This window comes from Schistocerca cancellata, chromosome 8 (genome assembly GCF_023864275.1).
Source record: "Schistocerca cancellata isolate TAMUIC-IGC-003103 chromosome 8, iqSchCanc2.1, whole genome shotgun sequence".
NCBI lineage: Eukaryota > Metazoa > Arthropoda > Insecta > Orthoptera > Acrididae > Schistocerca > Schistocerca cancellata.
Window position 1 is genome coordinate 423,899,839 of NC_064633.1, and position 24,599 is coordinate 423,924,437.

General features: G+C 44.5%; 1 protein-coding gene and 1 pseudogene across 1 annotated transcript in view; one reads left to right on the forward strand and one right to left on the reverse strand.

Annotated features, from left to right (window-relative positions):
* Positions 1 to 24,599, forward strand: part of LOC126095038 (ras association domain-containing protein 10-like) — a 1,121,197-nt gene that overhangs the window by 151,868 nt on the left and 944,730 nt on the right. The window lies entirely within an intron of this gene.
* Positions 20,793 to 20,910, reverse strand: LOC126096122 (5S ribosomal RNA; annotated as a pseudogene).

The window sequence follows — 24,599 nt, forward strand, 5'->3', positions numbered from 1 at the left end:
AAAAATCGAAAGAATGACCAGGGCCACATTCGAACCATCGATCCACAGAATACTCGATTACCATTCTCCAAGGACCGACTCAGCAACGCATCTCCATTACAAAAATGCCTAGTCTTTCGTAAATAAAGTTCCTTAAAAAATAAGACTAAAAACAGCCGACCAGTTGCAATGGATAAAGTAATCTTTACCTAGGTTTCGACAGATTTAAATCTGTCTTCTTTAGAAGGCGGCAGTATTACATTAATATGGAATGAGGTATCATCGTCGTTTTTACAAATATCTGCATAGATCCAAACGACGATGATACATCATTCCATATTAATGTAATACTGCCGCCTTCTGAAGAAGACAGATTTAAATCTGTCGAAACCTAGGTAAAGATTACTTTATCCATTGCAACTGGTTGGCCGTTTTTAGTCTTATTACGTGGAACCGTTGCTGTTGCGCAGCTATGTTTAAAATACTGAAATTCATTGAAAAACTTAAAAGCTTATCTTTTCTGTAAATTTGTAAAAAAACATTTTAGGAACAACCTCTTTCTCGTCGTTTTTAACGGTGTTCCACGTGCGTTTCACTACGGAGCAAGAACCGGCGTCATCCACCTTCACAGTGTGTTTTAACAGCGCGACAATCAGAGCACAACCAGCGTTTATAGAGACAGCAACTTTACACGATTTTTGTCGTAAAAACTAGACACCTAAATTATGAGTAAGAAAAAGGTTCATGGATGTTAATACATAAGAATATCTTAAAGTTTCAGTTACAGTAACATAGTATTAAGATATCTAACACATAATTAGGTCCTGCTTCCAAAAGCCTAACAACACCTGTGTGTGTGTGTTACGGCTGCTCAACAGTCATCGCACTTACGTTTGTTTATATGTTTACGCTGAATGACGTACAGTCCTTCATGAGTCAAAGTTAACATATTACAACAATCACTATTCACTACTTTTTCAAAATTAGAAATTAGCGAGCATAAATCGTTACGTGACCACTATCAAATTGTGGTGTATGTTTCAATTTTTTTTTAAATTGACACACACAATTAGGCTGTAATCGCTTCAAGTGTGGGCTGTTGTGGGTAACATATTTAAGAAACATATGCGCGTAAAGGAACCAATGTCGCGATTAATTCGAGCAAGTCAATTACAAAAGCATCTACACGTTGCAACGCACTTTACGGTGTTTGGTGCTGAATGCATGCGGTAGCGATGTCGTTTCTGCCCCTATCTGTTCCATTAAAGAAAGGTGCACGAGGAGGTGGATTGTCGGTAGTTCTCCCTGTAATCTACAATTTCTCTAATTTTCTCACTGCGTTCATTTCGTGAGAGGTGTCTAAGAGGAAATAATACTTTTAAGCAATATTGAGGATATTCAGCCCTGTTGTCAGTTGTGTGATTATTGCCACATGTTCCGGGACAACATTACCCCATTTTCACGTGTAAAAACAACGAAATGACATAAAACAATCCTCCTATATCGATAGACATTTAAGAATTACAGACGTCCTGAGTTATAAAGTTCCTTTAAAAAATAGTTATTCGATCAGGCCTCGCCACAACTTAAAAACAAGCAGCACACCTATATTGTCAACTCAAAACATAAAACATCACAATCCGGTGCAACCACAGTTCCCGGGGTACAGTTGCAAACTGAAAGCCCCTGCAGTCACTTTCCAGCCATGATATTTACTTAAAGCCTCATGCTCAGAACCAACGTTACTACTGCCTGTCATAAAATCTTTGAGAAATGCCAGCCTGGAAAATTTGGAAATTTGTGGCAAGGTCTCATGGGACCAAACTGCTGAGGTCATCGGTCCCTAAGCTTACACACTACTTAATCTAACTTAAAGTAACCTACGATAAGGACAAAACACTCACACATGCCCGAGCGAGAACACGAACCTACGACGGGGGCAGCCGCGCGAACCGTGACAAGGCGCCCGAGACCACTCGGCTACCTCACGCGGTATGCCTGTCTGTTCTTAGCCCATTTTAACTTAAAACTACCTACACGCTGCTGCCTGAAAGGAAATAGTATGTGTAAATTCTACGTCACTTGATAAAATATGTTGGTTGGTGCTTCTTAAGTAGGATATCGCTAAATTGTGCCCACAAATGCCCTTTAGAGTCTTCCATCCCCTCATTTGGAACGCCGACGCTCTCTTCTTTCAATGCACAATAAATCTCTACCTGCTGTAAATTTGACAGCACCAACCCTTTTTCTTGAACGTGTAACACCCTCATGCTTTCCCTTACATCCTCCAACGAATGCTTCTCATTCTTGAGGTGCTTTGCTACGGCTGACAAGCTGTTCTCTCTATTATTACGTTCTTTAAGTCTAACTTTAAAACTCCATCTCATCTGCCCCACATATCTCGCTTCACAATTCTGACATCTTACTTCATACACTCTCGATTTCCACGTCCATTTCTCATCTGTGTCGATCTTATGCCTCAGCCTCTACTCTAATTTTTTGTCCGTCTTGAAAGCATGTCTAACCCCTTTCTTGTTAAACAACCTCGCTAATTTATTTGAGTTGGTCCCACAATATTGCATGACTCTATATTTATCTGAATTTTTATCGATTTGCTGGTTACCGTGCCTAATTGCTATATCCAATCGATATATCAAACCCGCGCCAAAACCATTTTGACCCTTATTTGTCCAAAGGTATTCATTTCCTCATTCTTGTTTTCCGAACTTAGGGGTATGGAGCCGGCCGGTGTGGCCGAGAGGTTCTAGGCGCTTCAGTCTGGAACCGCGCGACCGCTACGGCCGCAGGTTCGAATCCTGCCTCGGGCATGGATGTATGTGGTGTCCTTAGGTTAGTTAGGTTTAAGTAGTTCTAAGTTCTAGGGGACTGATGACCTCAGATGTTAAGCCCCATAGTGCTTAGAGCAATTTTTTGAGGGGTATGGAATTAGCCGTGTTCACCGCATTTTTGAAAAATGCTAATTTATGTTTATGAGGGTGGCATGAGGACTTGTCAGTAACCGCCCCTGTAGAACGAGGGTTTCCTAAAAATTCCTATCTTGTGCTTGTTGCTCCTATTCTCGATCCTCAGGTCCAGATAATTTAAGACTCCATGTTGCTCATGCTCTAATGTAAAAACTATGTCCTTGTGCATCTTACTGAAGCTATTCACCGACTCATTTATTTCTTCCCCAGACCCCTGACATACTATGAAAATGTCATCAACATATCTTCTGTAGGTCTGTATTTTGCAACTGCACTTCACATTTGCTTTCCAAATAACTGCTTCGTACTTATTCAAGAAGATGTCTGCCATTTGCCCTGCTAAAGCAAACTCCATTGCTAAACCTTTATCCTGTACACAAAACTTACCATTAAATTTAAAGTACTTGAACGATAAAACAAACTTTAAGAACCTTATAAATTCATCAATTTCCACATCAGGGATTTTACCATGCTCACGTAAGTTGTTTTCTATAATGTCTATCGTTTCCTCCACTGTCACAGATATTTACAAATTAGCTACATCTAATAAACCCAACTTTGTTTCGTCATATAAGTTGTGCTACATCCTTAATATTTTTAATCGAAAGGGTTTCATTATAGCTATACCATTTTCGAAGCACATCACTTAATCGTTTCATTAATCTTGCTCCTGTTTCTCTTTTTCCATTCACCACGGGCCGTACCAGTTTCCCGTCTTTATGGGTCTTTATGCTACGGTCCAAATTTGGAGCATCAGCATTAACTACTATAAAGCTATCTATTTCTTTTTTGGTTAACAAAAACTGAGTTTCTTTTAAACTTTCTTAAGCCGTGTTTGAAATCTACTAGTGACGTATTTAGCTTCTACTATTCCATTTTCATGAAAGACTTGTCTGCTTCATCCATGTAATAATCTATTTTCCTAATAATGGTTGTGTCCTCCTCCGTCTGGTACCGCGCGGCGCGGAATTTGAATACCCGCCAGATGTCATGGACGTCGAAGACCCCTAGAGGTCTCTGCACCATCGAGCCGTAAGCCGTGGCGGCGCGCGCCTCCTGGCCCACGTTTAGTGTGAGGGCGCCACAGTGGAACAAGTGGTCCCAGGGGCCAATAGCGGTGCCGCCCGATCGCGTATTTAAGCGCCTGCCTCTCGCTCAGCCAAGATCATCATGGGCCGCACCACCCGCTCCTCCCACCTCCATGATTTCTACCTCGCCATTTATGGCCGTCCTATCCACCTCACTCCTACCCTCAAATACCTTGGCCTCACACTTGACCGCCACCTCACCTGGACTCCCCATCTCCTTACCATCCAACACAAAGCTCACAACCGCTTCCGCCTCCTGAAACTCCTGTCCGGCCGGACGTGGGGTCTGAATCCTTCCACCATCCTTCACACCTACAAATCCTTGATCCGCTCCATCCTCTGTTATGCCAGCGTAGCTTGGATTTCCGCCCCTTCCTGGTTCTATAACGCCCTCCAACTCTTCGAACGCCATGCGCTCCACCTCGCCTTCCGCATCCACCTTCTGTCCCCCATACGCATCCTCTACGGCCTCATCCTCTTCCCCCACCTTCTCCGTTTCCTTGAACACATCCGCACACTATATATTGTCCGCCGCCTTGATCCCCCTCACGCCTGGTGTCTCCCTTCCTCTCCACCCCCAACCAGTTGCCGCGCCTTTACCGTTGTGTCCCACCCTCTCTCCATCTCCACACCCTTCATCTCCTTTCCCAACACAACTTCCACCATCTACCCCTCCTGGATGATGAGTTTCGCCCTGACATCTACCCTTCCTACCAACTCTAACCTCATCTTCCTGCCTCCTCCTCAGGGCTCCCTCCCCTCCCCTCCCTCCTCCTGAGCGGCTTCCCTCTCCTACTCCCCCTCCATCTCTTGTGCCTCCTTTCAGTGTCTCTGCACTCCCTCCTGCCCCGTCTTCCCTCTTCATCTCCCGCCCCACGTGTCTCCTGCCTCTTCGTGTACCCACTGATGCCCCTCCTCTCTTCATCCCGCTGCTTCCCCTGCTGCCTCTTGCTCTCCCCTCCTTTTCCATCCTCTCTGCCCTTTCCCTCGGCAGGTCCCGCCTGGCAGTTTTATTCTTCGTCGTGTGTGCTCCAAGTGGGTTTTAAGTGTGTTGTTCTGGAGTGTTTTTACTACTGTGGCCGACTTTTAACGTGTGCATGTCCATTCAGTGTCTTATCTGAGTTTTTGAAAAATTGCCAACTGTTATTTTTTATAATTTTCTGGTGACTTTTTTTAACTGTCCTCTATGAATGTCTCCGTGTTAGTCTATATTTTTTACCTCCATATGGGCCAGGGGAATGAAATCACAATAAAGAAAAAAAAAGAAAAAAAAAGCTCAGCCAGTGAGCCTAATCGTCGCATGCGTCTTGACATATCGCCTCGACTACAGACAGTGTGTTTACCGTCTTCTGCTTCATTAGTAGTGGACGTCTTGGATTCGTTTGGTTGTCTCTGTTATCCCGTTGCTTCCTGCGTGTTATCGTTGTAAGGTACCTCTCGTTTGTCCGTCGTTGTTTCGTGTCTGTCCATTCCGTTCGTTTGTTTGTTCACGGCTGCTCTTCGTTTGGTCCTGCCGCGCTTTCTCGGCCACCCCGCGACCGGTCCGGTCGTGGTTAAACACTCCGAACTGATCATTCCTTCCGAATTATTTTATTTGCTCTATATGCTAAATTCCACTGTGCCTCCCTCGACGTTGCAAACTATCGGTAATACACTCCTGGAAATGGAAAAAAGAACACATTGACACCGGTGTGTCAGACCCACCATACTTGCTCCGGACACTGCGAGAGGGCTGGGCAAGCAATGATCACACGCACGGCACAGCGGACACACCAGGAACCGCGGTGTTGGCCGTCGAATGGCGCTAGCTGCGCAGCATTTGTGCACCGCCGCCGTCAGTGTCAGCCAGTTTGCCGTGGCATACGGAGCTCCATCGCAGTCTTTAACACTGGTAGCATGCCGCGACAGCGTGGACGTGAACCGTATGTGCAGTTGACGGACTTTGAGCGAGGGCGTATAGTGGGCATGCGGGAGGCCGGGTGGACGTACCGCCGAATTGCTCAACACGTGGGGCGTGAGGTCTCCACAGTACATCGATGTTGTCGCCAGTGGTCGGCGGAAGGTGCACGTGCCCGTCGACCTGGGACCGGACCGCAGCGACGCACGGATGCACGCCAAGACCGTAGGATCCTACGCAGTGCCGTAGGGGACCGCACCGCCACTTTCCAGCAAATTAGGGACACTGTTGCTCCTGGGGTATCGGCGAGGACCATTCGCAACCGTCTCCATGAAGCTGGGCTACGGTCCCGCACACCGTTAGGCCGTCTTCCGCTCACGCCCCAACATCGTGCAGCCCGCCTCCAGTGGTGTCGCGACAGGCATGAATGGAGGGACGAATGGAGACGTGTCGTCTTCAGCAATGAGAGTCGCTTCTGCCTTGGTGCCAATGATGGTCGTATGCGTGTTTGGCGCCGTGCAGGTGAGCGCCACAATCAGGACGGCATACGACCGAGGCACACAGGGCCAACACCCGGCATCATGGTGTGGGGAGCGATCTCCTACACTGGCCGTACACCACTGGTGATCGTCGAGGGGACGCTGAATAGTGCACGGTACATCCAAACCGTCATCGAACCCATCGTTCTACCATTCCTAGACCGGCAAGGGAACTTGCTGTTCCAACAGGACAATGCACGTCCGCATGTATCCCGTGCCACCCAACGTGCTCTAGATGGTGTAAGTCAACTACCCTGGCCAGCCAGCAAGATCTCCGGATCTGTCCCCCATTGAGCATGTTTGGGACTGGATGAAGCGTCGTCTCACGCGGTCTGCACATCCAGCACGAACGCTAGTCCAACTGAGGCGCCAGGTGGAAATGGCACGGCAGCCGTTCCACAGGACTAGATCCAGCATCTCTACGATCGTCTCCATGGGAGAATAGCAGCCTGCATTGCTGCGAAAGGTGGATATACACTGTACTAGTGCCGACATTGTGCATGCTCTGTTGCCTGTGTCTATGTGCCTGTGGTTCTGTCAGTGTGATCATGTGATGTATCTGACCCCAGGAATGTGTCAATAAAGTTTCCCCTTCCTGGGACAATGAATTCACGGTGTTCTTATTTCAATTTCCAGGAGTGTAGTTTTGGTTTTTGCTACTTGTTTATGGATGTTTCTCGTCGTTGATCTTGGCGCAATATTATATTTTAAACCTTTATGTAGAAGAGCCATTTCCTCGTTGGGGAACTCTATGTTAGTGTAGTTTTTAACCCTTGGCTAAAATGCTTTATTGTTCACATCACACGCATCTGCTCCATTTATAACGTCACCTTTCGTTGTTACCAAATCCAGGAACTTCTTTTATGTGTTTTAGCTATCGCCTCTTATGAAGTAATATATTGCCCAAATTTTTGTGATGTGTTCGTTGTGGGAGTTTCAACAGTAAATCTTTCCGTGATGCACAACCCTGCTCTTGTAACGTCTGCCTCTGGAGTTTGTTGAGGATCTCCGTAACGCTCTCGGGTCTACATTGTAATGTATCTAATACTGGATGTACACAGCGATGCGTTGCTGTGCCTCAGTCTGGTTAACTGGAGAAATGCTAAATACGTATGGGGATTGGATATACGTCCGTATCTCGCCTTCTCCTCTGTCTCCGCCCATCTCCTCCTACCACCTCTGTTTGTGCATCTGCTCTTACCCTCTTTTTCTCCATCTCCTCCTTCTTCCCCCTCTCTCTCTGTGCATCACCTTCTCCCGCCTTTTTCTGTCCATCAACTTCTCCTCCCTTCTTTTTCTCCCCCTGCCTCCTCCTTTCCGCTCTCTATGTCTATTTCCTTTGACTAATTTGTCAGATTCATCCCCCTCCCCCCCTTCTGAACTTGAACCTTGTTTATTGTTACTGCGTATTCTGAATGTTTAATAAAGCAGAATGTAAATATTTAACGTTGACCAGTCAAATACTTTGTGGGACTTTTGTTAATAATGTTATCCTTTTAGAAGTTGAAAAAAATCAGCCAAACAGTTGCAAAACATTTACTAGTCCTTGACCAATCTGAGCAGCCGTCTTCTGTTGTTTTCAGATGACGCTGTAGTTTATCGACTAATAAAGTCATCAGAAGATCAAAACAAACTGCAAAACGATTTAGGGAAAAAATATCTGAATGGTGCGAAAAGTGACAGTTGACACTGAATAACGAAAAGGCTAACCAATGTCTGCGCTTTATTGGCAGGACACTTAGAAAATGCAACAGATCCGCTATGGAGACTGCCTACACTACGCTTGTCCGTCCTACTGCGCGGTGTGATATCCGTACCAGATAGGACTGACGTAGTACATCGAAAAAGTTCAAAGAAAGGCATCACGTTTTGTATTATCGCGAAATATGGGAGCGAGTGTCAGGGAAATGATACTGGATTTGGGCTGGAAATCGTTAAAAGAAAGGCGTTTTAGATTGCGACGGAATCTTCTCAGGAAATTCCAATCACCAACTTTCTCCTCCAAATGTGAAAATATTTTGTTGACACCGACCTACATAGGGAGGAACGATCACAACGATAAAATAAGGGAAATCAGACCTCGTACGGAAAGATATAGGTGTTCATTCTTCCCGTACGCTATGCGAGGTTGGAATAATAGAGAATTGTGAAGGTGGTTCGATGAACCCTCTGCCAGGCACTTAAATGTGATTTGCAGAGAATCCATGTAGATGTAGATGTAGGTTTCGATATTTCTAAAATGTCTTCTTCAGCAGGACTTGGCCTTCGTCTCATGTACAGTGTATACTTAACTTATAGAAGTATTTTATCCTGTGATTCTTGTTACAATTTTATGTTGACAAGAGCCTTTGCCAGTGGGCGTGTACTCTGAAGTACGCTGAATGTAATCTGACTGCTGTTTAAGGCATGGCGTTTGATATTTCATGTTCTTATGTCAATTTTAGGTATGACAAGAGCCGCTCGGCTTCAGCTAATGTAATGTACCAAAATTTGATGCAACAAGGCCCACTCCTACCGAAGAAAATATTCTTAAAATATCGAAACCTAAGTCAAGGGCTAATAAACCTATGTTTTGCAACTGCTTGGCTGATTTTTTTCAACCTCTTTACATTTTTACAGTTGCTGCTTCCTAACCATGATTAAAATTTTGGTTTCCCTTTCATATACCACATACATATTTATATATTATATATATCAAAATATGTAGCCTCTATGTTTCCAAACTTTTATGCAATAACTTTTAAAAATTTGAAAAATCGGTCGAGTACTTTGAGATTTTTGGTGACAGTATTTTCCCTTCATCTTTTACATATATATTTACGTATTACATATATTAAAAATATGTAGTCTATGTATGTCCTAATGTTCTTTAGAGCATTGTATAAAAATTTTGAGTAAATCGGTCAAGAACTTTCCGAGATTTTTGGTAATAACGTTTCCAATTTACTTATTACATATTTATTTATATACTAAATATGTTAATAATAGGTATATGGAAGACGCACTTACGTGAATGCAACATTGTGTCAAGACTTCATGTCAATCGGGAAACTGCTTTTCGAATTCTGCAAACATACGCAGGCTGAATTTTTATACTGGGTGTAATAAGTGCAGATATTTTTATATGTGGTACCTTAATATGAACATACATCAATATGTGGTGCAACTAAAACATTCCTATTTCTTTACGTACTACACGAATATGTAATAAAAAAATGGGGGTTCCTATTTAAGAAAACGCAGTTTGACCTATGGCAGCGCCATCTAGCGGGCCAGCCATAGCGCCATCTGGTTTCCGCCTTCAAGCTAGATGAGTTTCGTTCTTTGTAGTTTTTTCGTTTGATGCTTATTTCGTGAGATATTTGGCCCGGTCACGATCAATGGACCATCCTGTATACCGGGTGATCAAAAAGTCAGTGTAAATTTGAAAACTTAATAAACCACGGAATAATGTAGATAGGTAAAAATTGACACACATGCTTTGAATGGAATGGGGTTTTATTAGTACCAAAATAAATAAATAAATAAATAAATAAAGTTCACAGAATGTCCGACAGATGGCGCTCTACAGCAAAACGTCAGTGACTGCGTATGACAATCGTGTATAAAAGGAGCTGTAATGAGAGAGAGAATCAGCTGCGCCAGCAGTCGCAGCATGTTGACCTTACCCGAAAAGGCGCTTTTAGTGAAGCTGTATTATCAGAATGGGGAATGTGCTAGTTCAGCGTTACGATCCTAACGAGGATTCGAACGGGTAAAGGTAAGTTGACAAATGCAGCTGTGGCGAGAATGATTTCGAAGAGGCCGAGCAGTTCTAGGCGCCACTGTCTGGAAACGCGCGACCGCTACGGTCGCGGGTTCGAAACCTGCCTCGGGCGTGGACGTTTGTGATGTCCTTAGGTTAAAGTTCAAGTCGTTCTAAGTTTAGGGGACTGATGACCTCAGATGTTAAGTCTCATAGTGCTTAGAGCCATTTGAACCATTTGATTTCGAAGTTCGAAGCCACGGGTTGTTTAGACGATAGACCCCGTAGTGGCCGACCAAGGACAAGGCGCAATGCTGCTGAGGTAGTTCAGGAAGAATGGAGACTTAGCGGGTTCGTCCATGCACGGGGAAGTCAGCGCTCGTGCAGTCGCACGTCGCACTGGCATTCCATACACTACTGTTTGGTTGGCACTGAGGCGAACCCTCCGATGCTATCCGTACAAAATCCATCGGTATCATGAACTGTTACCTGGCGATTTAGTGAAGCGGTGGGCATTTGCGGTGTGGGCGTTTCAAAAGATGGCGGAAGATGACGATTGGTTGAATAACGTGTTGTGGGCCGACGAAGCTCATTTCACGCTCCAAGGATCTGCCAACGCCCACAACTGCAGAATTTGGGCTACTGAAAATCCTAGAACTGTCATGGAAACTCCATTGCACGACGAGAAATTCACGGTATGGGTTGGATTTACCACATCTACTGTTATCGGGCCTTTTTTCTTCAAGGAAATGCGTGATTCTGGTTTTGTAACTGCTACCGTGACGGGTGAGAGGTATGCCGATATGTTACAGAATCGCATAATCTCCAGCCTGGCTGATAAACACCTGCTGGAACGTTTTATGCAGGATGGCGCTCCACCCCATATTGCTAGACGCGTGAGAAATCTCTCCCGCGCGTAGTTTGGTGATGATCGTGTGCTCAGCCGCCACTTTCGTCTTGCTTGGCCTCCCAGGTCCCCAGACCTCAGTCTGTGCAGTTATTGGTTTGGGGTTGCCTGAAGTCGCAAGTGTACCGTGATCGACCGACATCTCTGAGGATGCTGAAAGACAACATCCGAGGCCAATGCCTCACCATAACTCCGGACATGCTTTACAGTGCTGCTCACAACATTATTCCTCGACTACAGCTACTGTCGATGAATGATGGTGGACATATTGAGCATTTCCTGTAAAGAACATTATCTTTGCTTTGTCTTACTTTGTTATGCTGATTATTGCTATTCTGATCAGATGAAGCGCCATCTGTCGGACATTTTTCGAACTTTTGTATTTATATATATATATATATATATATACAGGGTGTTTCAAAAATGACCGGTATATTTGAAACGGCAATAAAAACTAAACGAGCAGCGATAGAAATACACCGTTTGTTGCAATATGCTTGGGACAACAGTACATTTTCAGGCAGACAAACTTTCGCAATTACAGTAGTTACAATTTTCAACAACAGATGGCGCTGCGGTCTGGGAAACTCTATAGTACGATATTTTCCACATATCCATCATGCGTAGCAATAATATGGCGTAGTCTCTGAATGAAATTACCCGAAACCTTTGACAACGTGTCTGGCGGAATGGCTTCACATGCAGATGAGATGTACTGCTTCAGCTGTTCAATTGTTTCTGGATTCTGGCGGTACACCTGGTCTTTCAAGTGTCCCCCACAGAAAGAAGTCACAGGGGTTCATGTCTGACGAATAGGGAGGCCAATCCACGCCGCCTCCTGTATGTTTCGCATAGCCCAAAGCAATCACACGATCATCGAAATATTCATTCAGGAAATTAAAGACGTCGGCCGTGCGATGTGGCCGGGCACCATCTTGCATAAACCACGAGGTGTTCGCAGTGTCGTCTAAGGCAGTTTGTACCGCCACAAATTCACGAAGAATGTCCAGATAGCGTGATGCAGTAATCGTTTCGGATCTGAAAAATGGGCCAATGATTCCTTTGGAAGAAATGGCGGCCCAGACCAGTACTTTTTGAGGATGCAGGGACGATGGGACTGCAACATGGGGCTTTTCGGTTCCCCATATGCGCCAGTTCTGTTTATTGACGAAGCCGTCCAGGTAAAAATAAGCTTCGTCAGTAAACCAAATGCTGCCCACATGCATATCGCCGTCATCAATCCTGTGCACTATATCGTTAGCGAATGTCTCTCGTGCAGCAATGGTAGCGGCGCTGAGGGGTTGCCGCGTTTGAATTTTGTATGGATAGAGGTGTAAACTCTGGCGCATGAGACGATACGTGGACGTTGGAGTCATTTGGACCGCAGCTGCAACACGGCGAACGGAAACCCGAGGCCGCTGTTGGATCACCTGCTGCACTAGCTGCGCGTTGCCCTCTGTGGTTGCCGTACGCAGTCGCCCTACCTTTCCAGCACGTTCATCCGTCACGTTCCCAGTCCGTTGAAATTTTTCAAACACATCCTTTATTGTATCGCTTTTCGGTCCTTTGGTTACATTAAACCTCCGTTGAAAACTTCGTCTTGTTGCAACAACACTGTGTTCTAGGCGGTGGAATTCCAACACCAGAAAAATCCTCTGTTCTAAGGAATAAACCATGTTGTCTACAGCAGACTTGCACGTTGTGAACAGCACACGCTTACAGCAGAAAGACGACGTACAGAATGGCGCACCCACAGACTGCGTTGTCTTCTATATCTTTCACATCACTTGCAGCGCCATCTGTTGTTGAAAATTGTAACTACTGTAAATTCGAAAGTTTGTCCGCCTGAAAATGTACTGTTGTCCCAAGCATATTTCAACAAACGGTGTATTTCTATCGCTGCTCGTTTAGTTTTTATTGCCGTTTCAAATATACCGGTCATTTTTGAAACACCCTGTATATATATATAGGGTGTTACAAAAAGGTACGGCCAAACTTTCAGGAAACATTCCTCACACACAAATAAAGAAAAGATGTTATGTGGACATGTGTCCGGAAGCGCTTAATTTCCGTGTTAGAGCTCATTTTAGTTTCATCAGTATGTACTGTACTTCCTCGATTCACCGCCAGCTGGCCCAATTGAAGGAAAGTAATGTTGACTTCGGTGCTTGTGTTGACATGCGACTCCTTGCTCTACAGTACTAGCATCAAGCACATCAGTACGTAGCATCAGCAGGTTAGTGTTCATCACGAACGTGGTTTTGCAGTCAGTGCAATGTTTACAAATGCGGAGTTGGCAGATGCCCATGTGATGTATGGATTAGCACGGGGCAATAGCCGTGGCGCGGTACGTTTGTATCAAGACAGATTTCCAGGACGAAGGTGTCCCGACTGGAAGACGTTCGAAGCAATTGATCGGCGTCTTAGGGAGCACAGAACATTCCAGCCTATGACTCGCGACTGGGGAAGACCTAGAACGACGAGGACACCTGCAATGAACGAGGCAATTCTTCGTGCAGTTGACGATAACCCTAATGTCAGCGTCAGAGAAGTTGCTGCTGTACAAGGTAACGTTGACCACGTCACTGTATGGAGAGTGCTACGGGAGAACCAGTTGTTTCCGTACCATGTACAGCGTGTGCAGGCACTGTCAGCAGCTGATTGGCCTCCACGGGTACACTTCTGCAAATGGTTCATGCAACAATGTGTCAATCCTCATTTCCCTGCAAATGTTCTCTTTACGGATGAGGCTTCATTCCAACGAGATTTATGGGGGCATTTGAAAGCTCTTGTCTACGCAACCCCGGTACCAAATGTAGAGACTCTTCGTGCTTCGTGCATCAGCGCATCAGGGATTCCATGCGACGGCGGGTGGATGCATGTATCCTCGCTAACCGAGGACATTTTGAGCATTTCCTGTAACAAAGTGTTTGAAGTCACGCTGGTACGTTCTGTTGCTGTGTGTTTCCATTCCATGATTAATGTGATTTGAAGAGAAGTAATAAAATGAGGTCTAACATGGAAAGTAAGCGTTTCCGGACACATGTCCACATGACATGTTTTCTTTCTTTGTGTCTGAGGAATGTTTCCTGAAAGTTTGGCCGTACCTTTTTGTAACACCATATATACATACAGGGTGTCCCAGCTATCTCGTCCACCCAAAATATCTCTGGAACAATAACAGCTCTCGGAAAACGACTTTCACCGGTATCAATGTAGGGCTGGGGCCCATGAATATACATATTTGGAAACATTATAAAACGAAAGCATATGTGTTTTTAACACAAACGTATGTTTTTTTAAATGGACCTCCTATATTTTTTCTTCAGCAATCCATAGCATGACAAAGCACATACACAATGGCGTTGATTGCATCGCAATATTCCCATTACATCCCGAGATATTAAGACGCGAAGTTGACGCTTGAAACACCCGACATGCGCTGCTAGCGCACGTCCTGAGGCTCAGGCGTGAACCCCATGCTGCCCGTAATCGCGATGTGATTGACATGCGCAATCACACTTCCATACTTATCAAGAGGTCCGAAACGAATAATACGGTCTGCTGCCATCCTGCATTAACGTCGTACATTCCAGCAGGTATTTATCCCATAGGCTAGGGGTGATGCGGTTCTGTAACATATCTGTCTACCGCAACGTTAGTCACAAAGTTAACTTCGCTTATCGTTAATCCGTTACTAAAAAGGTAATGTCGTTCAACGTTAAAACTTTACTTTACTGTAGATCTAGCGCAAGTGACAGTTAATCATTCACTCGTAATAGTAAAATTCATGTTGATGGTTTTAGTGAAACGAGCAAGTGGACTAAAAGTTTTACCGTTGTTTAGGTAAAAATGTTTTGATTTGGGAAGTTCAGGTAGGACATAGAAGATGAATCTAAATATGTTTAACCAATTAGTTTTATTATCACATAATTATCAATGTTATGTTTATCTAATGCGTTAAATGACAAATTGTTACAGACATGTGTTTCTTAACATCACTGGGTAAAATGGCCCTTTGTAGAAACTTCCACTGTGATACCAGCACTACATACTAAACATAGAGTTCACATCTCATGCTCAAAGTGATGCCCATTGGCTTGCATACATAGGGTCATTCTACGGATGAATGATGCCCTACTTCGTGCTACTGTTTCCTCTTTGATGGCTGTACAAGCATCAATAATGCGTTGCTTCATGTCCTCTGGTGTTGTTGGTTCATATTGATAAACAGCATCCTTCACTGCTCCACAAAGAAAATAATCCAGCGGTGTAAGGTCCGGAGATCGGGCAGGCCACCTAACTGGGCCACCTCGTCCAATGCACCTACCAGGGCGTGCGTTAGCATCGCTTGTCGGGTGTTTCAAGCGTCAACTTCGCGTCTCAATATCTTGGGATGTAATGGGAATATTGCGATGCAATCAACGCCATTGTGTATGTGCTTTGTCATGCTATGGATTGTTGAAGAAAAAATATATGAGGTCCATTTAAAAAACATAAGTTTGTGTTAAAAAACACATATGCTTTCGTTTTAGAACGTTTCCAAATATGTACATTCATGGGCCCCAGCCCTGCATTGATACCGGTGAAAGTCGTTTTCCAATAGCTGTTATTGTTCCAGAGATATTTTGGGTGGACAAGATAGCTGGGACACCGTATATACAGGGCTATTACAAATGATTGAAACGATTTCATAAATTCGCTGTAGCTACATTCATTGACATATGGTCACGACACACTACAGATACGTAGAAAAACTCATAAAGTTTTGTTCGGCTGAAGCCGCACTTCAGGTTTCTGCCGCCAGAGCGCTCGAGAGCGCAGTGAGACAAAATGGCGACAGGAGGCGAGAAAGCCTATGTCGTGCTTGAAATGCACTCACATCACTCAGTCATAACAGTGCAAGGACACTTCAAGACGAAGTTCAACAAAGATCCACCAACTGCTAACTCCATTCGGCGATGGTATGCGCAGTTTAAAGCTTCTGGATGCCCCTTTTTCTTCTGCGAAAAAAACGTTACAGGACACGTGTATCTGGACATGCTGGAAAATTGGCTCATGCCACAACTGGAGACCGACAGCGCCGACTTCATCTTTCAACAGGATGAAGCTCTACCGCACTTCCATCATGATGTTCGGCATTTCTTAAACAGGAGATTGGAAAACCGATGGATCGGTCGTGGTGGAGATCATGATGAGCAATTCATGTCATGGCCTCCACGCTCTCCCGATTTAACCCCATGCGATTTGTTTCTGTGGGGTTATGTGAAAGATTCAGTGTTTAAACCTCCTCTACCAAGAAACGTGCCAGAACTGCGAGCTCGCATCAACGATGCTTTCGAACTCATTGATGGGGACATGGTGCGCCGAGTGTGGGAGGAACTTGATTATCGGCTTGATTTCTGCCGTAGCACTAAAGGGACACATATCGAACATGTGTGAATGCCTAAAAAAACTTTTTGAGTTTTTGTATGTGTGTGCAAAGCATTGTGAAAATATCTCAAACTTTAGAGAGAGAGAGAGAGAGAGAGAGAGAGAGAGAGAGCGAGCGAGAGATATGCGCAATCTAGTTAGTGAAATCAAGCACAGACTTTCGCAGGAGGCGGAAGGCAGGTGTTACCTGGGATCCGTCGAATCGGGGGCGTATCCCGCCTGCAGCTCCAGCGTCGAGGCGTCGCACCTCGTTCCAGGAACGGCGGGCGCCGGCTTGGGATTCCGCGGCCGCGCCACGGCATTGTGGGGGCGGGCGGGAGCCGCGCCGCGCCGTGCGCATACCGACGCACCTCTCATTTCCGCCGCGTGCTACAGTGGCTGCGGTGCCCCGGCTGCTCTGCCACAGACGCCGGAACCCGGACCCACTTCGCCGGTCGCCTGCTGGGCCCGCGAGCGGCGCGACACGGGATGCGTGCTGACGACGCAGCGCCGCGGAAACGCGAGCTTAAGTACGCTGCCGGCTGCGGTCCGCACGTCCGATGGCGCTGAGTAAAATATTGATATATTGTTGTTGTGGTGGTCTTCAGTCCAAAGACTGGTTTGATGCAGCTCTCCGTGTTACTGGAGTGGAATTGTCTTCAGCGATGAGTCCCGTTTGGAAATGAGCCACTGTGACCGAAGACGTGTTACAACGTCGCAGTCTGGCTAACTAGCAGTAGAGCTGTATATATTGACGTTGCATAAAAAATCTATTTGGCCTGCGCTGAAATCCCACCGAGTACGAAAAAATGGCTGACATCGAAATAAGTGTCCAAGGAATAAAAAGCAATTGGAATCACTCAACAGAGGAAAGTCCACTGGACCTGACGTGATACCAATTCGATTGTACACAGAGTACGCGAAAGAACTTGCCCCGCCTTCTAACAGCCTTGTACCGCAAGTCTCTAGAGGAACGGAAGGTTCCAAATGATTGGAAAAGAGCACAGGTAGTCCCAATCTTCAAGAAGGGTCGTCGAGCAGATGCGAAAAACTATAGACCTATATGTCTGACGTCGATCTGTTGTAGAATTTAAGAACATGTTCTTTGCTCGCGTATCATGTCGTTTGTGAAAACCCAGAATCTACTCTGTAGGAATCAACATGGATTCCGGAAACAGCGATCGTGTGAGACCCAACTCGCTTTATTTGTTCATGAGACTCAGAAAATATTAGATACAGGCTCGCAGGTAGATGCCATTTTCCTTTACTTCCGGAAGGCGTTCGATACAGTTCCGCACTGTCGCCTGATAAAGAAAGTAAGATCCTACGAAATATCAGACCAGCTGTGTGACTAGATTGAAGAGTTTTTAGCAAACAGAACACAGCATGTTGTTCTCAGTGGTCAGACGTCTACAGACGTTAAAGTAACCTCTGACGTGCCACAGGGGAGTGTTATGGGACCATTGCTTTTCACAATATATATAAATGATCTAGTAGATAGTGTCGGAAGTTCCATGCGGCTTTTCGCTGATGATGCTGTAGTATAAAGAGAAGTTGTAGCATTAGAAAATTGTAGCCAAATGCAGGAAGATCTGCAGCGGATAGGCACTTGGTGCGGGGAGTGGCAACTGACCCTTAACATAGACAAATGTAATGTATTGCGAATACATAGAAAGAAGGCTCCTTTATTGTATGATTATATGATAGCGGCACAAACACTGGTAGCAGTTACTTCTGTAAAATATCTGGAGTATGCGTGCGGAACGATTTGAAGTGGAATAATCATATAAAATAAATTGTTGGTAAGGTGGGTACCAGGTTGAGATTCACTGGAAGAGTCCTTAGAAAATGTAGTCCATCAACAAAGGAGGTGGCTTACAAAACACTCGTTCGACCTATGTACTTGACTATTGCTCATCAGTGTGGGATCCGTACCAGGTCGGGTTGACAGAGGAGATGGAGAAGATCCAAACAAGAGCGGCGCGTTTCGTCACACGGTTATTTGGTAAGCTTGATAGCGTTACGTAGATGTTTAGCAAACTCGAGTGGCAGACTCTGCAAGAGAGGCGCTCTGCATCGCGGTGTAGCTTGCTGCCCAGGTTTCGAGAGGGTGTGTTTCTGGATGAGGTACCGAATATATTGCTTCCCCCTACTTATACCTCCCGCGGAGATCACGAATGTAAAATTAGAGAGATTCAAGCGCACACGGAGGCTTTCCGGCAGTCGTTCTTCCCACGAACCATACGCGACTGGAACAGGAAAGGGAGGTAATGACAGTGGCACGTAAAGTGCCCTCCCCCACACACCGTTGGGTGGCTTGCGGAGTATAAGTGTAGATGTAGATTTGTCTCGATCAGGTAAAGCAATTACGTGCTCCCCGGCGTATTTAAACACAGCTACACGTAGGGATACATCAGTTCCTATATAGGTATTAATCATAGTTTCAGTACATACACAACACCAATATCTCCACTAAAGTTTTTCAGTATACTTGAGCCTAATAGTTTGTAACAGAGCGATAATTTGTTAATGCGGCAAAGAGTACTTACGCACGCCGCGTTCCTTGGACAATCAATGTTGCCGCACAGATAATTATTTACTCAGTACACAAAATTGAATGGATTGAAAGAAGTTATTAAAGCATTAATAACACTGACTACTGGTTTATTGCGTTATTTTCACATCCTAACATTGCCGTAAGGAAACAGCTTTTCCTATCTACGTGGAATTAATGACGTATACTTTAGTCCAAGATATTATGCAAGTTGCAGAGTCCATTAACTGATTTTACGACAGTTAATTTTTTTCCCACAATTCGGTTTCAAAGTTTAGTCTCTATATCGGTCCATCATTAATAGTTTCTAACTTTGCGTAATGTCCAGTCTTTTATTGATAATATTCAAGTTAAGACAATTTAGAATCTTTCACTATCTGGATTCTACCTGATATCCTATTTAAAGTTACTGCTTTACTTCTTACAAGTTCAGTGCGTCGCAGTAGATCCCAAATCTTTAGCGCTCAAAAAACAATCTCGTCGCGCCCACGTATACGAGCACACGTTGAGGTACGACTTGCTCCGGCAAACTCTCGTAACATAGTAACAGTGCATGGCTCTTTCTTAGGTATTACACACGATTCTCAAAGAGTACTCATAAGGAGTATTCTTTGAAATCGTTCGTCCTTCTCCGAGATTTCTAATTGCGGTACTTTGCGATATACTATTACTGTATTTTGAAACTAATGGGATTCTATCTTTTTCTTTCTTTCTTTCTTTTTCAAAACACTAACCTACTTGGTACTGAATTTCTTTTCTATCTACGTGTTACTATTCAAGCAACATTATTCCAAAAGGGACTGTTTTTTTTTCTTTTTTTTCATTTATGAAATTTTGAGCTTGTTTTTATGACTGATGAGCTTTGTGGTACTATTTTTATATTCTTCATTTTTCGTCCAAAGGAAGCGGCGTTACAGTGTCTGGAGACTCCCTGGACAGCAGTGGGATACCAGCCCGACTGTCGGCCGTCATGCGGCCCAACAACTAGCAGTGATGGTTTGGGGTGCCATTTCTTTTAATAGCAAGATCCTTCTCGTTTTTATCCGTGGCACCCTTACAGCAAAGCGGTACGTTGATGGTATTCTAAGCCCGGGCTTACATTTTAGGACGATTATTCCTGCCCGCACATGGTGAGAGTTTCTACTGCACGTCTTCACGCTTTCCGTCTCTAATGACCTCGTTGTCGACGGGACGTTAAACACCAATATCCTCCTCCTCTTCACGCTTTCCAAGCCCACAGGTGGACATCTAACAACTGTATCAGACAATGCCAAGCCGAATAACTTTTTACATAAGGGCCTGAGGTGGATCAACGCGTTACGGATTTGCTCAATATGTTAAGCTGTGTCCCTTGGACAAATAATACAATTTTTCTGAAATTGTGACCATTAGTTTGTCTGTACATGTGCGTCACATCCCTAGGTTTCCAACTTATTCCTCCGCAGTCTCTCTCTCTCTTCTGTCTCGTCTTAGAGTGTAAAAAAAAGCACTCCGTCTTCAGGCCACGAGTGGCCTACCGGGACCATCCGACCGCCGAGTCATCCTCAGAGGAGGATGCGGATAGTAGGGGCGTGGGGTCAGCACACCGCTCTCCCAGTCGTTATGATGGTATTCTTGACCGAAGCCGCTACTAATCGGTCGAGTAGCTCCTCAATTGGCATCACGAGGCTGAGTGCACCCCGAAAAATGGCAACAGCGCATGGCGGCCTGGATGGTCACCCATCCAAGTGCCGACCACGCCCGACAGCGCTTAACTCCGGTGATCTCACGTGAACCGGTGTAACCACTGCGGCAAGGCCGTTGCCTGTCTTAGAGTGTAATAATAATAAATATGTAAGGCGCAACCACAGTAATCCTACAGGGATAGGAGACTTTCAGATAAGAGTGCAATCTAAACCACTTGTCGTTTGCTGCCAATGTTCACATCTTTGAGAGCTAGGTTCAAGGATGATTAAAAAGTTCTTGGCACGTCCGGGATTCTACTAGCCGATCTTCCAGTTCTAGGCATGCGCTTTGCCACCAGACTATCAGTCCCGACTTAGTGTGGACGCAAAGTACTGATACGAATTACTTACAGAATAATGGTAAAAGCCAACGGCGGAGAATCAGGAGAAAAGTAGAAACACAAGAGGTAATATTAACCATTCTGAAAAAAGGCAAAATAATGTTTTAATAGTTGTAAATTTAGAGAAAGTTTCAGACAATGTTGACTGGAATACACACTATGATATTCCGAAGGTAGAAGGAAAGTTATTTACAACGTCTAGAGATACCAGACTGCAGCTATACGACTCAGAAGACGTGACAGTGGATGAGACGTGGCCGTAGCACCTCTACAATGTTATTCAGTATGTACATTGAGTAAGCAATACAGGAAACCAAACAGAAATTTAGAAAGGGAATTCAGGTTCAGGGAGATCAAATACAACTTTGAGGTTTGTCGATGAAACTGTAATTATATCAGGAACAGCAAAGGACTTGGAATAAAAGTTGAACTGATGATGTCTTGAAAAGGGATTAGGTCTATTAGATAAATATCAACAAAAGTAAAACAGGGTATGCCACGTAGTCGAATTAAATTTTCTGAGAGAATTGGAAACGAGGCACTAAAAGCCGTCTTTTTGCCATCTGAATAACAAAGTGAATATAAATTTAAATGTTGGAAAGCCTTTTCTCAAAAGATTCGCATAGTATGTAGCCTTATACGGAAGTAAAACGTGGGCGATAAACAGCTCAGACAAGAATGTAATAGAAGCATTTGTAATACAGTGGTGTGCAGGTATGCTGAGAATTAGATCGCTAGTTCGGATAAATAATGAAGAGATACTAAATCGGATTTGGGGGAAAAGAAATATCTTGCTAAAAGAAGAGATAATTGGAGAGGACACATCCTGAGGCACCTAGCATTTGTCAATTTGGTAATGGAGATGTAGGGGCTAAAAGAGAGACAAAGGGTTGACAGCAAGAAAGAGTTTCAGGTGGATGAAGTTACAATAATTATGCAAAAATGAAAAGACTTACACGGGACAGACGATCGTGAAAGGCATCACACTTACCATCAGACTAAAGACCACGAGTGGACAAAAAGGAAGGTTCGATCTTAGAACTACCAGTCGTATCCATTGTTTTCTGCTTAGCGACGATTCGCCTTTACCGTTACGGTATCTCGGGGTGCCGCCAGGCTTGACTCAAACATTCAGTGTCACTGACGTTTCCGCATATGATTGTCGAATATTTCTACCAGAGGCCCTCCCAAGAGGGATCTGAGCATAACACCACTATGAAAAAGCATTTAACGAAGGAAAGTGGTGTAACCAGCCACAGGGACATTTAGCGGTAGCATTATCCATACTCTTAGTAATAAAGCCGGCCGCGGTGGTCTAGCGGTTCTGGCGCTGCAGTCCGGAACCGCGGGACTGCTACGGTCGCAGGTTCGAATCCTGCCTCGGGCATGGGTGTGTGTGATGTCCTTAGGTTAGTTAGGTTTAAGTAGTTCTAAGTTCTAGGGGACTTATGACCTAAGATGTTGAGTCCCATAGTGCTCAGAGCCATTTGAACCATTTTGAAGTAATAATCAGCTACAGCGACCTATACCCCGTGACTACCGTGTTGTTGGCCTTCCAGAAGGTTCCAGAAAATACAGTTTCGCTCAGACAAGCGGGGAGTTCTCAATTAGACTGCACACCCTAGGAGGGACGCGGGATATATAGGACAGGGCTGGACGAGTACCCGGAGGTGACGTTCTGAATGCGGCCCTGGTGCCCGAGGAAGTGGTTGTCGTAGAATAAATACTAGTCTGATTAAGATTCTGAGAATTACTGCGAACAGGGGAAGTGTTTGTGCATACGTGGAAACAGTTTTGTGAATTTAAAAGCGAAATATCGAAAGTTTAAGTGGGTTGAAAAATGGTTCAAATGGCTCTGAGCACTATGGGACTTAACATCTATGGTCATCAGTCCCCTAGAACTTAGAACTACTTATACCTAACTAACCTAAGGACATCACACAACACCCAGTCATCACGAGGCAGAGAAAATCCCTGACCCCGCCGCGAATCGAACCCGGGAACCCGGGCGCGGGAAGCGAGAACGCTACCGCGCGACCAAGTTTAAGTGGGGAGGAAGATCTTGTAGTATCATTTAGAATATTGGGAAGGTGACTGTAGACATAATTTGAAACCGGAAAAAACCGTATTGTTTATGGAGTGAGAGCGACAGTTGAATATTTCTCATCGTAAATTACAAGGCGAATCTTTTCGTTTGGTCTAGACTCAATGAGTGCTGTACACAAAGGACCATGTATTTATGTACGAATAATGTTGTTGTTGTTCTGGTCTTCAGTCCAGAGACTGGTTCGATGCAGCTCTCCATGCTACTCTATCCTGTGCAAGCTTCTTAATCTCCCAGTACCTACTGATGCAGTTCTCCGTGCTACTATATCCTGTGCAAGCTTCTTCATCTCCCAGTACCTACTGCAATCTACACCCTTCTGAATCTGTTTAGTGTATTTATCTCTTGGTCTCCCTCTACGATTTTTACCCTCCACGCTGCCCTCCAATACTAAATTGGTGATCCCTTGATGCCTCAGAACATGTCCTACCAACCGATCCCTTCTTCTAGTCAAGATGTGCCACAAATTTTTCTCCTCCCCAATTCTATTCAGTACTTCCTTATTAGTTATGTGATCTTCCCATCTAATCTTCAGCTTTCTTCTGTAGCACCACATTTCGAAAGCTTCTATTCTCTTCTTGTCTAAACTATTTATCGTCCATTTTTCATTTCCATACATGGCTACACTCCATACTTCCAGAAAGGACTTCCTGACACTTAAATCTATACTCGATGTTAACAAATTTCTCTTCTTCAGAAACATCTTATATCCTCTCTACTTCGACCATCATCAGTTATTTTGCTCCCCAAGTAGCAAAACTCATTTACTACTTCAGGTGTCTCATTTCCTAATCTAATTCCCTCAGTATCACCTGACTTAATTATAGTACATTCCATTAACCTCGTTTTGCTTTTGTTGATGTTCATCCTATATCCTTCTTTCAAGACACTGTCCATTCCGTTCAGCTGCTCTTCCAGGTCCTTTCCTGTCTCTGACAGAATTACAATGTCATCGGCCAACGTCAACGTTTTTATTTGTTCTTCGTGGATTTTAATAACCACTCCGAATTTTTCTTTTGTTTCCTTTACTGCTTGCTCAATATACAGATTGAATAACATCGGGGATAGGCTACAACCCTGTCTCACTCCCTTTCCAACCACTGCTTCCCTTTCATGTCCCCCGACTCTTATTACTGCCATCTGGTTTCTGTACAAATTGTAAATAGCCTTTCGCTCCCTGTATTTTACCCCTGCCACCTTCAGAATTTGAAAGAGAGTATTCCAGTCAACATTGTCAAAAGCTTTCTCTAAGTTTACAAATCTTGAAATGTAGGTTTGCCTTTCCTTCATCTGTCTTCTAAGATTAGTCGTAGAGTCAGTACTGC